Source organism: Jaculus jaculus, chromosome 18 (assembly GCF_020740685.1).
Source record: "Jaculus jaculus isolate mJacJac1 chromosome 18, mJacJac1.mat.Y.cur, whole genome shotgun sequence".
Classification (NCBI taxonomy): domain Eukaryota; kingdom Metazoa; phylum Chordata; class Mammalia; order Rodentia; family Dipodidae; genus Jaculus; species Jaculus jaculus.
Window position 1 is genome coordinate 33,699,936 of NC_059119.1, and position 16,604 is coordinate 33,716,539.

The 16,604-nt window shown below is 43.7% G+C and overlaps 1 protein-coding gene and 1 pseudogene across 1 annotated transcript in view; both read right to left on the bottom strand.

The window, feature by feature from the left end:
• Nucleotides 1–16,604, bottom strand: part of Wnt5b (Wnt family member 5B) — a 136,085-nt gene that overhangs the window by 35,245 nt on the left and 84,236 nt on the right. The gene's annotated exons all lie outside the window — the stretch shown is intronic.
• Nucleotides 1,308–1,930, bottom strand: LOC101599712 (annotated as a pseudogene).

Consider the following 16,604-nt stretch of genomic DNA (forward strand, 5'->3'; position numbering starts at 1 on the left):
TCCTGAGTGCTGGGATTAAAGGCATGTACCATCACACCTGGCTACACATACAGTTTTTTGTGTTTTTTTTGTTTTGTTTTTGTTTGTTTGTTTGTTTGGTTTTTCAAAGTAGGGTCTCACTCTGGCTCAGGCTGACCTGAGTAGTCTCAGGGTGGCCTTGAACTCACGGACGATCCTCCTACCTCTGCCTCCCAAGTGCTGGGATTAAAGGCATGCACCACCACGCTCTGCTTGCAGTTTTTTTTTAATTGACAAACATTCTTTTAATAATAATGACAAGCAGTTGAATGGTATAATTTTAACATAAGTAAAAAGTCAATCCAGCCTGGACTACAGTGAGACCCTGCCTCAAAAAACCAAAAAAAAAAAAAAAAAAAAGTGAATCCATACAAAGTTTCAATAGCAGAATAAGCATTTGTTTTGAATATGTCTATAAAGGCCCTTAAAAGTTAATATATTGTTGAGCCGGGCGTGGTGGCGCACGCCTTTAATCCCAGCACTCGGGAGGCAGAGGTAGGCGGATTGCCATAAATTCAAGGCTACCCTGAGATGACAGAGTTAATTCCAGGTCAGCCTGGACCAGAGTGAGACCCTACCTTGAAAAAAAAAAAAAAAAAAAACCAAAAAAAAAAAAAAAAGTTAATATATTGTTAATCCAGGTGTGGTGGTACATGCCTTTAATCCCAGGATTTGGGAGGCAGAGGTAGGAGGATTACCATGAGTTCGAGAGGCCACCCTGAGAATACAGAGTTAACTCCAGGTCAGCCAGAACTAGAGTGAGAACCTACCTTGAAAAACCAAAAAAAAAAAAAAAAAAAGTTAATATATTATGATTTAAAGAAAACATCCACTAAAATGTAAGATTCAGTAGGGGCTAGAGAGATGGCTTAGCAGTTAAGGCACTTGCCTGAGAAGCCGAAGGACCCAGGTTTGATTCCCCAGGACCCACGTAAGCCAGATACACAAACGGGCGCATGCATGTGCATGCATATATATATGCATATATACATACACATACATACATAAAATAAAATTAAAAGCAAAATATTCAGTAGATAATGGACAAAATCAATTATGACATCTGTACTTTTGGTTTTATTTTAAATTTCTCTTGGATTTGTCTCAGGTAAGATTAAGGAGCACAGTGTAATAGCTAAAAAAAAAAAAAAAACCTTCATTTTAGTATGAACTGTAGAAACACAAATAAATTTTCAGAGGTATGGAAAACACCCCTTAAAATAGTAAGTAGTATCTTTTGGTTTATATGTGGAGAAGAACTTTAGAAATATTTAGAAGGAAAAACAATTTCATATATGCTCCTTTGGTTCACTAAACTTTTTCCTTTTCAACACTGACTCTTCTTGACTAGAAAACTCAAAAAGGACTGTTTTCCCAGATTCACATCAATGTCTCTTCAGATTTTCTTTATTTTTTTACTGATTCATTTTGATTTGCCATGATATTCTGAAAGAGTTTTCCATTTTGTGTTTTGCTTTCAGACATACAAAGTTCGGCTGTTTTACTGACCAGCTGCTCAACCTGACAGTAGATTTTGGATTGTCTTTCCACTTCATATGCTCATCTTCCTCAGAAACTAAACTTGGTTCTCAAATTTCAGAAGCTCCATAGGATTTTTTCTTCTATTTTAGTTTCAAAACAAAAATCTTCATTCATAGAATTTTCACCTTCCATGTCATCTTTGTCCATTAGGATTTTCTGAAATAGTGTTTTTAATTATTTTGGTGCTAGTATACTTGAATCAACACTTTCCATTCTTTCTTTCTCAGTAGTCATTTTTATTTTTAAACTGTGAAAAGGTGTTGGGACTTCTCCCACATTTAGGTATGTAGGCTCCCCTTCAAATACTGTTCCTTAACAATCACTATCACTTAAATCACGTAAAGCAAGGAGGTTGGTAATCTGAGGGTGTAAATAGGCCAGATGCACAAGGTGGCACATGGATCTGGAGTCCTTTGCAGTGGCTGAAGGCCTTGGTCTGTCTATTCTCTGTCTGTATCTGCCTCTCTCTCCCTCCCTCCCTCTCTCCCCCTCCCCCCCACCTCTCTGTTCTGCATTGGGAAATATAGCTGGAATGACCGTCCTTAGATTTTTTTTTTTTCTGTAAAGCATCATAGCACCCTAGCATCCACTTAACTATCTGTGTAGAACCTGGACAGTTTTTGTCTTCTTTCAGAATTTTTTTTTTTCTTTGAGGTAGGGTCTCACTCTAGCCCAGGCTGACCTGGAATTCACTATGGAGTCTCAGGGTGGCCTCGAACTCATGGCGATCCTCCTACCTCTGCCTCCTGAGTGCTGGGATTAAAGGCGTGTGCCACCACACCTGGCCTAAAATATATTTTTTAATTAGGGTAATGAAAGGACCACCTCTAGCAAGCCCCCTGGCGTTCAGCAGGAACTCACGTTTCCTGAGGACCTCAGAGTTGCTCTCCCAGAACTCAGCATCACTATGTTGGATAGCACACAGTGACCAGCGGCCATGTGAGGTGTTTTAAATTTAAAATGACTTGAAGTTAAAATTCAGTTTCCTCAGCGACAGTAGCCACATTTCAAATGCTCATTGCTATGCGGGGACTAGCGGCTGTTATGGATTCTAGAACCTTCCTACCCATCAAGAGAGCTTATGGATAGTGCTAGTCTAGGGCTGAAGACAAGTGAGAAAACAAGCTGTCACTCATACAAAACCCAGCACTCCATTTGCCGTCTGCTGTTTAGATTTGGTGCAGCAGGGCTATAAGAGAGGCTCATGAAAAGCACCTTGTGGGTTCAAGGCAGGGGCTACAAACTGCAATACACAGCTCCGATCACTGGCCACCAGCCACTGAGATAACCTCTTTCTTTTTTTTTCTTTTTTTTGTTTTTACTTCTTATCTTTATAGATAATCATTAGGAACAGCAGACACTCCATAATGAAGCTGACAGCAGTTTCCCATTATCAGAACACAATGGGTGTTTGCAACCCAGAATAATGGAAAAAGCTCAGACTCAGTGAATATGCTGACAAGCAAATTTTTGTAGTACCTTATTATTTTTTTTTTTTTTCCGAGGTAGGGGCTTACTCTGGCCCAGGCTGACTTGGAATTCACTCAGGATGACCTCGAACTCATGGCGATTCTCCTACCTCTGCCTCCCAAGTGCTGGGATTAAAAGCATGTGCCACCATGCCCGGCATGCCTTAAAAGTTTTTATTTGTGGGGGGAGCACACCAGGGACACTTGCTCTTGCAAATGGACACCAGAACTTTTTTTTTGCATATGGCTTAATATGTGTGGCTTGGAAATTGAACTCAGACCAGCAGGCTTTGCAAGCAATTGTTTTTAACCACTGAGCCATCCTTCCAGCCCCTGAAAGCAATTGTGTATGTGTGTGATATGCATGTGTATATGGTATTTATTTGTGTGTATGCGCGCACATGCGGAGGCCAGATATCAATGCTGGGTGCCTCACTCAATTGCTGTCCACATTATATTTTCTTTCTTTCTTTCTTTCTTTTTTTTTTTTTTTGGTGGGGGGCAGGATTTCAGTCTAGCTCAGGCTGGCCTCAAACTCACAGCTTTTCTCCTACCTTAGCTTCCCAAATTCTGGGATTAAAGGTGTGTGCCACCACGCCCAGCAAGGTTTTATTTATTTATTTTTTGATTTTTCAATTTTTTGAGGTAGGGTTTCACTCTAGCTCAGGCTGACCTGGAATTCACTATGTAGTCTCAGGGTAGCCTTGAACTCACGGTGATCCTCCTACCTCTGCCTCGGGAGTGCTGGGATTAAAGGCCTGGCTCCAGCAAGGGTGGGGCACACTCATGCCACAGTGTGCTTGGCGATCAGAGGACAACTTTGAGTATCTGTGCCATTGCAAACAAGTGCCAGTCTAGGGCTGGAGGAAGGGCTCGGCAGTTACAGGCGTTTGCATTGAATCTCTGCCAGTCTAGCTAGCCCACTACTTTTGGAGTCTCCCGGCTACTTTCATGTGGGTGCAGTGGGATGACAGACACGTGTCCCACTTTGCATTTGGTTTTACGTGGGTGTTGGGGAGGATTGAACTCAAGTTGGCAGGTTTTACAAAGCGAGCACTTTTAACTGCTGAACCATCTCCCGAGCCTTTTGTTTTGTTTCTAGGCAGGTTCTCACTCTAGTTCAGGCTGACCTGGAGCTTCTCTCTTTGGCCAAGGACAGAGAGGGAATGAGGGCACAAGGCTTCAATTCCTGTTCCTTAAGGTCTGTGACATCTTGTCTACCGGAAAAAACAGGAAAGCACTCTCTTGAGGAATTTAATGATAACCTTAATCTTGCCCGGTGAGGTGGTGCACACTTTTAATCCTAGCACCCGGGAGGCAGAGGTAGGAGGATCGCCATGAGTTCGAGGCCACCCTGAAACTACACAGTGAATTCCAAATCAGCATGGGCTAGAGTGAGACCCTGCCTCGAAAAACAAAACAAGAAGAGGAAGAAAGAAGAAGAAAAAAGAAGAAAGAAGGAAGGAGGAAGAAAGAAGGAAGAAGGAGGAAGAAAGAAGGAGGAAAGAAGAAGGAAGAAAAAAGTAAGAAGAAAGAAGGAAGAAGGAGGAAGGGAGGAGGAAAGGAAGAAGAAAGGAGGAAGAAGAAGAAAGGAAAGAAAAGTTTAATCTTGTATGAAGTGACTGACCAACAGTTAAGAGCATGCTAGTCAGTTTGCTAACAAAATTCCAGCTCCGTGCAGCTCTATGGCCCTAGAAGAGCTACATTTCTCTAGTTCCATCCTTCTCAACTGAAAAAACGAGCAAGCACGCTGGGGATACAGCAGGGTGCTCAAGTGCACTTACCTAGAATGTTCGCGGGCAGGGTCGCCCCAGCATTCCAGGGCATGAAGTATAAGAGGCCTAGGCACCCAGTCCCTGTTTACTGTAAACATCCCTCACATCTGCTGACTAGCGCACTGATGTGGTTTAGTTGGATCATTACACTTATTGTGCAATTATTCTCTTAAAATAAGTTATTTTAAAGGGTTGGGAAGATGGCTCAGCAGCTAAGGCACTTGCCTGCAAAGCCTAAGGACCGTGGTTTGATTCTCCAGGTCCCACGTAAGCCAGATGCACATGGTGGCGCATGCGTCTGGAGTTCATTTGCAGTGGCACTAGGCTCTTGCATGTCCATTCTCATTGTCTCCCTCCTTGCAAACAATAAATAAAGAAATAAGAGATGGCTTAGTGGTTAAGCACTTGCCTGTGAAGCCTAAGGACCCCGGATCAAGGCTGGATCCCAGGACCCACGTTAGCCAGATGCACAAGTGGGCGCATGCGCCTGGAGTTCATTTGCAGTGGCTGGAGGCACTGGTGCGCCCATTCTCTCTCTCTCTCTCTATCTGGCTCTCTCTCTCTCTGTCTGTCATTCTCAAATAAATAAATAAAAATAAACAAAACATTTAAATAAATAAATGGCTGGAAGAGATGGCTTAGTGGTTAAGGCACTTACTGGCAAAGCCTAAGGACCCAGGTTTGATTCCTTAGCACCCATGTAAAGCTGGATGCACAAGGTGGCAAATGTGTCTGGAGTTTGTCTGCAGTGGCTAGAGGCCCTGGCATGCCCATTGTCTCTCACAATCTATCTGCCTTTTTCTCTTATAAATAAATACATTAATTAATAAAGTATTTCCAAAAAAAAAAAAAAGATTCTGGCATTCATTTGCATAGGCAAGATGCTTTGGTGTAATCCCCCCAAATAAATAAATAAAACAGGTTATTTTTAGAATTTCCAACTTTTGATGTATATAAAGCCTAATTAAACACTAGGCTGAGTTTAGTTTAAAAATGACAAAGCTGGGCTGGAGAGATGGCTTAGCGGTTAAGTGCTTGCCTGTGAAGCCTAAGGACCCTGGTTCGAGGCTCGGTTCCCCAGGTCCCACGTTAGCCAGATGCACAAGGGGGTGCACGCGTCTGGAGTTCGTTTGCAGAGGCTGGAAGCCCTGGCCCGCCCATTCTCTCTCTCTCCCTCTATCTGTCTTTCTCTGTGTCTGTCGCTCTCAAATAAATAAATAAAAAATTAAAAAAAAAATGACAAAGCTAATTAAGATGTTTGGAAATTAGCTGGGCGTGGTGGCACACGCCTTTAATATAATTATTTATTTTCGTAAATTTCATTTATTTATTTGAGAGAGGAGGGAGAGGGAGAGAAAGATAGAGAGAGATAAAATGGCCACACCAAGACCTCTAGCCACTGCAAATGAACTCCAGACGCATGCACCATATTGTACATCTGGCTTTATATGGGTACTGGGAAATTGAACTTGGGTCCTTTGGCTTTGCAGGCAAGTGCCTTAACTGCTAAGCCATCTCTACAGTCCTGTCTTTTTTAATTATTTATTTTAAATATTTTATTTATATTTATTTACTTGAGAGAAAAAGGGGCAGAGAGAGAGAGTGTGTGTGAGAGAGAGAATATGGGTGCACCAGGGCCTTCAGCAACTGCAAATGAACTCCAAATGTATGCACCACCTTGTGCATCTGGCTTATGTGGGCTCCGGGGAATTGAACCTGGGTCCTTTGGCTTTGCAGGCAAGCACCTTATCCACTAAGCCATCCCTCCAACCCTTAAATTATTTTTTAAGTTTTTTAAAAATACTTTATTCGTTTATTTGAGAGAGAGAGAATGGGCATGCCAGGGCCCCTAGCTACTGCAAACAAACACCAGATACATGCACTGTCTTGTGCATCTGGCTTATGTGGGCTCTAGGAAATTGAACCTGCATCCTTAGGCTTCACAGGCAAGCACCTTAACCTCTAACCCTGACTTGGAATTTGCTCTGTAGTCCCAGGCTGGCCTAGAACTCACAGCAATTCTCTTACCTCTGCCTCCTGAGTGCTGGAACTAAAGGCAAGGCGCCACCATTCCTAGCTGGAAATTATAATTTAAAAAATATATATTTATTTAGTTAGTTGAGAGAAAGAGAGCAAAAAAGGCAGATAGAGAGAATGGCATGACAGGGCCTCCAGCCACTGCCAATGAACTCCAGACACAAAAGCCACCTTGTAAGCCGGGCGTGGTGGCGCACACCTTTAATCCCAGCACTCGGGAGGCAGAGGTAGGAGGATTGCCTTGAGTTCAAGGCCACCCTGGGACTCCACAGTGAATTCCAGGTCAGCCTGGGCTAGAGTGAGACCCTATCTCGAAAAACGAAAAAGAAAAAAAGACAAACAAACAAACAAAAGCCACCTTGTACAACTGGCTATGTGGGTACTGGTTTATTGAACCTGGTTTCTTAGACTTTGCAGGCAAGCCCCTTAACTGCTAAGCCATCTCTCCAGCCCCAAATTATGTTTTTCTTTTTCTTTTATTTTTTCTTTTCCAAGGTAAGGATTCACTATAGACCAGGCTGACCTGGAATTCACTATTAGTCTCAGGGTGGTCTCAAACTCATGGCTGTTCTCCTACCTTTGCCTCCCAAGTACTGGGATTAAAGGCATGCACCACCATGTCCAGCCAAAATTATATATATATATATTTTTTTAAACAATTATTTATTTATTTATTTGAGAGCGACAGACTCAGAAAGAAAGACAGATAGAGGGAGAGAGAGAATGGGCGCGCCAGGGCTTCCAGCCTCTGCAAACGAACTCCAGACGCGTGCGCCCCCTTGTGCATCTGGCTAACGTGGGACCTGGGGAACCGAGCCTCGAACCGGGGTCCTTAGGCTTCACAGGCAAGCGCTTAACTGCTAAGCCATCTCTCCAGCCCTATATATTTTTTTTAATGAGAGAGAGAGAATTGAGACATCAGGGCCTCCAGTCACTACAATTGGACTTTAGACTTGTGCACCGTCTTGTGTGCATGTGCGACCTTGCATGCTTGTGTCACCTTGTGTGTCTGGCTTACATGGGATCTGGAGAGTCAAGCCCGAGTCCTTAAGACTTTGCAGGCAAGCCATCTCTCAGTCTCAAAATTTTAATTTTTAAAAAAAAAGTTTTTGTTTATTTGTATTTATTTATTTGAGAGGGACAGACAGAGAGAGAAAGAGGGAGATAGAGAGACAGAATGGGAGGGCCAGGGCCTCCAGCCACTGCAAATGAACTCCAGACACGTGCGCCCCCTTGTGCATCTGGCTAAAGTGGGTCCTGGGGAATCAAGTCTCGAACCAGGTTCCTTAGGCTTCTCAGGCAAGCGCTTAACTGCTAAGCCATCTCTCCAGCCCTCAAAATTTTAATTTTTAAAAATTCATATCCATAGATGGTAAGATCCTATTGCTGAAGACTCCATATACTTGGGCTGCAAGACCACTGAGAAATCTTGCTGGAACTGAGCTGATAAACTCCTCCATGTAGACCAGCTGACAGAAAGCTGGAAGAAGCCATTCTGCATGCAGTTCAATGGGAGAAAGAGAAAACACCAGTGAAGATACTCAACAGTGGACACTGCAAGCCTTAGAATTGGCCAGCTAGACCAAGTGAGCCAACGGGTGCAATATTGGCACATCTGTTATGGGGGAAACCAACTGGCCTCTAATTGGGCTGGAGGCCCACTCCATGGGAAGGGAATACATCCCTGATACTGAAAAGTTAAAACAGGGGTAGTCATGAGCCCTAGGGGTGTAACGTCTGCTATTGTCTGGCCAAATGTATATACGATGCTTATCAAACTGCCCAATAAGCACTTCTGTTAATGTTCACATCCTTATATTAATGCTACTCTCACTTTTGGCTGAGAATCTTCTCTTTTCAGATGGTAGTGACCTTGGGACAACTCAGGAGGTATCATGGTGATGGAAAGAAATGACCTCAGTGCTCAGTACTGCAATACCTCTATCACACCTTCCAAGGCTCAGGGTCTAAATGCAGAAGATGTGGCGGAAAGAATGTAAGAACCAAAGGAAGGGCAGGACTCCATAATACAACAAGCTCCCCCTCCAGACACAAAATGGCCTGGATATCCATGGCCTCACAGTGCCTGATACTACCTGCATAAGACCATCATAAGAGGAGGAAAAGATCAAGACATCAAAAGTAAAAGAGAAACTGATTGAGATGGGGAGGGGATATGATGGAGAGTGGAGTTTCAAAGGGGTAAGTGGGGGGAGGGAGGATATCACCATGTGGTATTTTTTTATAATCATGGAAGTTTTTAATAAAAAAATTTTTTTAAATAATATTCATAGCTTAAAAATGGTTCCACATGTTAAGGTGCATTTCTCTGATGATCAGTGATGGTGTAAATGTTTTGTTTTTGTTTGTTCACTTTTGGTTTTTCGAGGTAGGGTATCACTCTAGCCCAGGCTGACCTATAATTCACTATGTAGTCTCAGGGTAGCCTCAAATTCATGGTGATCCTCCTAACTCTGCCTTCAGAGTGGTATGTGCTATATCACAGCTGGCTCAAAATATTTTATCTAAAAATTATTAGGCCTCTATATTGTCCCTTTTGTAGGTCATTTAATTTTATTTAAATTTATTTATTTGATATATATATATAGAGAGAGAGAGAGAAAGGGAGGGAGGGAAGGAGAGAATGGGCACATCAGGGCCTCCAGCCACTGCAAACCAACTCCAGATGCATGCGCCATCTTGTGCATCTGCCTTACGTGGGTCTTGGGGAATTGAACCAGGGTCCTTAGGCTTCGCAGGCAAATGCCTTAACCACTAAGCCATCTCTCCAGCCTGGTCACTTAATTTTAAAATTAGGACATTGCAGTAAGATCACAGGAGGTTGCGCCTCTGCCTGTGTGTTAGCAGGCAGCTGACTCTAGCTACACTATCTCCCTCAGAATTGTTGCTAGTTCAGCCTACTCCTTCCTTAAATGTAGCACTGGCCTCCTAGAATGTGCTTGCCTTTCATGATGTGCTAAATCCCAAGGAAGAAAAGTGCTGCAAGCACAGTGTGGTAGGGCCCGCGTTTACTCTCTTTCTGTGACAGCTGCATCCAGTTTTCTCATTTGAGAAGTCAAAAGGGTTACCAATCTCGCCCAGGACTTGGAAATCCAGTCGGGTTGTTTGAGTTACTTTTTGGCTTCTCTGTGAGTAATGATTCTACTATCAAGAATAAACAAACAATGTTGCTAGTGACAAGTGAAGCAGTTGGGTTCTCAGACTCAACTGACCGAGGTTTTGTCTGGCTAATTTCATTGCCAAAATTTGTTTTTATAAGCATGGTGGCACACGCCATTAATTACTGCACCCACAAGGCAGAGAGGTATGAGGACCGCTGTGAATTTGAGGCCAGCCTGGAACTATAGAGTGAGTGCCAGGTCAGCCTTGGCCAGAGTGAGATCCTACCTTGGGGATAAAAAAAAAAAAGTGTTTTGCTAAAGAAACCTTGTAACTAGAGTATGCTTACATCATACAAGGAGAGGGAGAGTTGAGTCAGAAAGCGTTCCTATTTTCTTTTCTTTTGCCCCAGTCACCCCCAAATCTAACCATGTTCTGCAACCACATCACCATCCTGAAGTCACCCTCTGTGTTTAGGTGTCAAAGTGCTTGCAGTTACTAAAATGATGAAAAAACACCAACTCTCAGCCAGGCGTGGTGGCGCACGCCTTTAATCCCAGCACTTGGGAGGCAGAGGTAGGAGGATCGCCGTAAGTTCAAAGCCACCCTGAGACTACATACTGAATTCCAGGTCATCCTGGGCTAGAGTGAGACCCTACTTCAAAAAACCAAAAAAAAAAAAAAAAAAAGAAAAGAAAAGACACCAACTCTCCCCTACCTCCTGGGTTCTATCAGCAAAATGAAACAACTCTGTCAATTTTTGTTTTTTTTAATTTATTTGAGAGAGACAGAGGCAGAGAGAGGGAGAGGGAGAATGGGCACGCCAGGGCCTCCAGCCACTGCAAATGAACTCCAGATGCATGCGCCCCCTTGTGCATCTGGCTAACGTGAGTCCTGGGGGATCTAACGCCTTAACTGCTAAGCCATCTCTCCAGCCCTTTTTTTTTTTTTTTTTTTCAAGTTTTTGATGTAGGGTCTCACTCTAGCTCAGGCTGACCTGAAATTCACTATGTAGTCTCTGGGTGGCTTAGAACTCATGGTGAGCCTCCTACCTTTGCCTTCAGAGTGCTGGAATTAAAGGCATGTGCCATTCCGCCCAGCTTTACACTGCTAATTTTATTGTATTTATTTATTTATTTATTTGTTGTTGTTGTTGTTTTATTTTGTTTTTCGAGGTAGGTTCTCACTCTAACTTAGGCTGACCTGGAATTCACTGTGTAATCTCAGGGTGGCCTTGAACTCACAGTGATCCTCTTACCTCTACCCCAGCTACACTGCCATTTTTTTTGTTGTTGTTGTTGTTGTTGTTTATTTATTTGAGAGCAGCAGAGAGAAAGAGGCAGATAGAGAGAAAGAGAGAGAATGGGTGTGTCAGAGCCTCCAGGCACTGCAAACAAATCTAGATGCATGTGTCCCTTGTGCATCTAGCTAACATGGGTCCTGAGGAATCGAGCCTAGAACCTGGGTCCTTAGGCTTCACAGGCAAGTGCTGAATCGCTAAGCCATCTCTCTAGCCCTACACACATGCCTTTAATTCTAGCACTCAGGAGGCAGAGGTAGGAGGTTTCCTGTGAGTTCGAGGCCACCCTGAAATTACACAGTGAATTCCAGGTCAGCCTGGGCTACAGCAAGACCCTATCTTGAAAAACTAAAAGATTTTAAATGAGAGAGAACATGCGACGTTTGGCTTTCTGGGCCTGGGCTACCTCACTTAGTATAATCTTTTCCACAGATCCTTACCAGGTGAGTGTGATCTCTTTTTGGCTGTTCATCTCTCCTGAAACTCCAGGTCCCTGCTCTGGTAAGTCTCCCTTGTCTCAGCCAAGCTGAGCTGAGAGGGGTCGGGGGATCCTGACCCCCACATAAGCTCTCTAACCCCTCCTGCCTTCCACGTGGCTGGAGTTCTCTGTGCTTTCTTCTTTCTCCTTCTCGTAAGCTAATAAAGCCTCGCTAAGTCTTATCCTCTGGTCTATGAACTTTAATTCTTCAAATTCATAAGATAAGGATTCATGGATATCTCAAATTTATTGATATATTGGCTTGTATTGGTGTACTGGCAAGGAGCCCCAAAACTCCCATTACACCCAGTCTCCAAAAACCAAAAAAATAAAAATAGTAAACAACAAACAAGAACATCACTGAATCATAGGCCTAAACTTGTCCCAATTTTTTTTTAAGGTGGAGTCTCACTCTAGCCCAGGCTGACCTGGAATTTACTCTGTAGTTTCACAGTGGCCTTGAACACACAGGGATTCTCCTACCTTTGCCTCCCAAGTGCTGGGTTAAAGGCATGAGCCACCATGCCTGGCTTTGTCCCAACTATTAAAAGATCTGGAGAGCCGGGCGTGGTGGCGCAGCACCTTAAACCCAGCACTCCGAAGGCAGAGGTAGGAGGATCGCTGTGAGTTTGAGGCCAGCCTGAGACTACAGAGTGAATTCCAGGTCAGCCTGGGCTAAAGTGAGGCCCTACCTTGAAAAAAAAGAAAAACACATGGAGGGGCTAGAGAGGAAAAAAAAAAGGAACAGATGAAGTTTTATCCTTAGCATCATCTCTCTGGGGCATGAGAAATTCACAGTAGTAGCAAGGATACAAGCTTGCTACCCCTTATGATTCTGGCTATTGTTTCTTGGCAAAGAGGGGCCCTAGCTGTGAATTCTGCAATAGGGCCTATCCCAAGACTCCTATGGGTATGACATGTAAGGACATACCAGAAAAGACTGCTGCACACGGCACTTTATCAAACATAAAGCCTCTTGGTATACTACAGAGCCATAGTAACAAAAACAGCGTGGTACTGGCACAAAAACAGGCATGTAGATCAATGGAACAGAATAGAGGACCCAGATGTAAGTCTAGGTCGCTATAGCCACCTGATATTCGATAAAAATGCCAAAAATACTCATTGGAGAAAAGACAGCCTCTTCAGCAAATGGTATTGGGAAAACTGGATATGTATCTGTAGAAGGATGAAATAGATTCTTCTCTCTCTCCATGCACAAGAATTAAGTCCAAATGGATTAAAGACCTTAACATCAGACCTGAAACTCTGAAACTGCTAGAGGAAAAAGTAGGGGAAATCCTTCAACATATTGGTCTTGGCAAAGACTTCTGAATACAACCCCAATTGCTCACACAATAAAACCACAGATTAATCACTGGGACCTCATGAAATCACAAAGATTTTGCACTGCAAAGGACACAGTGAATAAAGCAAAGAGGCAACCTACAGAATGGGAAAAAAATCTTCACCAGCTATATATCTGATAGAGGATTAAAATCTAGGATATACAAAGAATTCAAAAAGTTAAATAATAAGGAATCAAACAAGCCAAACAAAAAATGGGCTATGGAGCTAAATAGAATGTTCTCAAATGAAGAGATACGAATGGCATATAGGCATCTAAAAAAATGTTCTACGACACTAGTCATCAGGGAAATGCAGATTAAAACTACATTGAGATTCCATCTCACTCCTGTCAGATTGGCTACCATCATGAAAACAAATGATCATAAATGTTGGCGGGGGGCTGGAGAGATGGCTTAGCGGTTAAGCGCTTGCCTGTGAAGCCTAAGGACCCCGGTTCGAGGCTCGGTTCCCCAGGTCCCACGTTAGCCAGATGCACAAGGGGGCACACGCGTCTGGAGTTCGTTTGCAGAGGCTGGAAGCCCTGGCGCGCCCATTCTCTCTCTCCCTCTATCTGTCTTTCTCTCTGTGTCTGTTGCTCTCAAATAAATAAATAAATAATTAAAATAAAATAAAATAAAATAAAATAAATGTTGGCGGGGATGTGGAAAAGGAGGAACCCTTCTACACTGCTGGTGGGAATGCAATCTGGTCCAGCCATTGTGGAAATCAGTGTGGAGGTTCCTAAAACAGCTAGAGATTGATCTACCATATGACCCAGCTATAGCACTCCTAGGCATATATCCTAAGGACTCATCTCATTTCCTTAGAAGTACATGCTCAACCATGTTTATTGCTGCTCAATTTATAATAGCTGGGAAATGGAACCAGCCTAGATGTCCCTCAACTGATGAGTGGATAATGAAGATGTGGCACATTTATACAATGGAGTTCTACCCAGCAGTAAAGAAAACTGAAGTTATGAAATTTGCAGAAAAATGGATGGATCTGGAAAGGATTATACTAAGTGAGGTAACCCAGGCCCCAAAAGCCAAGCGCCACATGTTCTCCCTCATATTTGGATCCTAGCTACAGATGATTGGGCTTCTGCGTGAGTAGGAAAATACTTGGTAGCAGAGGCCAGTAAGTTAAAAAGGAGACATGAAGGGAAGAGAAAGGAAGGGAGGAGGATACCTAATAGGTTGGTATTGTATATATGTAAGTAGAATGACTCTGAGATGGGGAGGTAATATGATGGAGAATGGAATTTTGAAGGGGAAAGCAGGGGGGGAAGGTATGACCATGGGATATTTTTTATAATCATATAAAATGTTAATAAAAATTATGAAAAGTTAAAAAAAAAAAAACATAAAGCCGCTTGGGCTGGAGAGATGGCTTAGTGGTTTAGGCATTTGCCAGCGAAGCCTAAGGACCCAGGTTTGATTCTCCAGGTCCCACGTTAGCCAGATGCACATTGTTGAGTTCATTTGCAGTGAGACCCTGGCGTGCACATTCTCAGTCTCTCTCTCTGCCTCTGTCTCTAGTAAATCATTTTTTAAAGTTAAAAAACAAAACACAGGAGTGGGGGAGTGTATTACCATGGGATATTTTTTATAATCATGGAAGTTATTAATAAAAAAATTGAAAAAAATACCATAAAACATAAAATCTCCTATTTTTTTTTTTTTTTTTTTTTGAGGTAGGGTCTCACTCTAGTCCGGGCTGACCTGGAATTCACTATGTAGTCTCAGGGTGGCCTCAAACTCATGGCGATCCGCCTACCTCTGCTTCCCGAGTGCCGGGATTAAAGGCATGCGCCACCATGACCAGCTCTGTTTTTTTGAGGGAGGGTCTTGCTCTAGCCTAGGTTGACCTGGAATTAGTCTCAGGTTGGCCTTGAACTCGCAGCAATTCTCCTACCTCAGCCTCCCGAGTGCTGGGGTGAGAGGCACTGTGCCTGGTCTGGAAGGTCATCTCAGTGAACCTGAAGCTGTCTGCTACAACCACGGCAGAGCCCCTTTCTAGCTTGTTCAGCCAGGCTCCAGACAGCAGGGTCTCCGGGCCTTTCTCAGGGAGGCTGAGCTGACCTTCCCCTCCCCTCCCCCCCTGGCCTTTTGAAATATTTATCAGTCTCTGACAAAGCCTGAAGAATCCTGGGTCAAATGACCTTTAGGGCAGAGAGGACATGGCCTCTTGTGATAAAAGCAGCAGGGACAGCTGCCTGGCCAGACCACAGTGCAGTCACTAGCTTTCCCGGGGAGAACTGCAACTGATGAAAAAGGGTGCTTCTCCACTCCAGCTTCAGCCCTGGATGCAATAGCCACCTCCTCAACAAGGACAAAAGGCATTTGATAAGAAAAAATAGATCTAGGCTGGGCTGTGGCTCAGTGTAGTGAGATTGCCCACTGTGTGTGACGCCCTAGGTTCCATTCCCAACACAGGCCAAAAAAAAAAAAAAAAAAGGGAGCCTGGAGTGGTGCACTTTAATCCCAGCCCTCGGGAGGCAGAGGTAGAAGGACTGCTGTGACTTCAAGGCCACTCTGAGATTACATAGTGAATTCCAGATCAGCTTGAACTAGAGTGAAACTCCACCACCAAAAAAAGAAAAAACAAAACAGAAAAAGGTAAGTTGCTTCGTAAGTCCAGGACAAGAGGGAAGTGTGCACTAGAGGGTGACAATTATATACAGCAATTTAAAATTCAAGGTCTTTTATTCAAGGCCAGAGCCAGCCATAGGCCTGAAGGAATAGACTGTTATCAGCTTATCTCCTCAGAAGGGCTCCTTCTCCTCCCCTCCCCAGCCCCAAACACACATACAAATACTGACCTACTTTGGCTAGTGAGCACTGATCAGATGGGTTTGCAGTACAGTCACTGCCGTCCTCCCTTATTCATTGCCAGCCACTTGTACACAGAGTCCCCATTATTCAGTACCACGTAGTGGCTGCATCCTAAGAGGCAAAACATGATGGTCTTTTTTTGATGTGAGCTCTACATTTGCCTGTAGAGTTCAAACCCCAGTTCTCAAGCACTCAGGAGGCTAAGTCAAGTGGATCCTCAGTTCAAGGTCAGCCCGCATTACATGAGACCCTACTTCTCAAATAAATAAATAGATGAGTTCTGCCAGGTCCTCAATGCAGTGGTTTCCTCATCTGTAACACGGAGACAATGGGCCTTCTTCATATATGTGAAACTCAGTGGTCACAACGATTACGTGAAAGGCTGTATTAAAACTGCTGCACGGCCAGTGGTCAGTAAGCCCCTGCTGTTTCCATCATTGCCCGGAGTTGGGAAGTGCTCATCTTGATCCCCAAGCTCCTCCTAATGAGTTCGTTCAATGTCACAGAGACAGTAAGAGAAACAAGAGTTTGGCATCATGATACTTGCCTGATTATAAAACCTGTGTTTGGGGTCTGGAGAGATGGCTTAGCAGTTAAGGCGCTTGCCTACAAAGCCAAAGGACCCAGGTTCGATTCCCCAGGACCCATGTAAGCCAGATGCACAAGGGGGTGTACGCA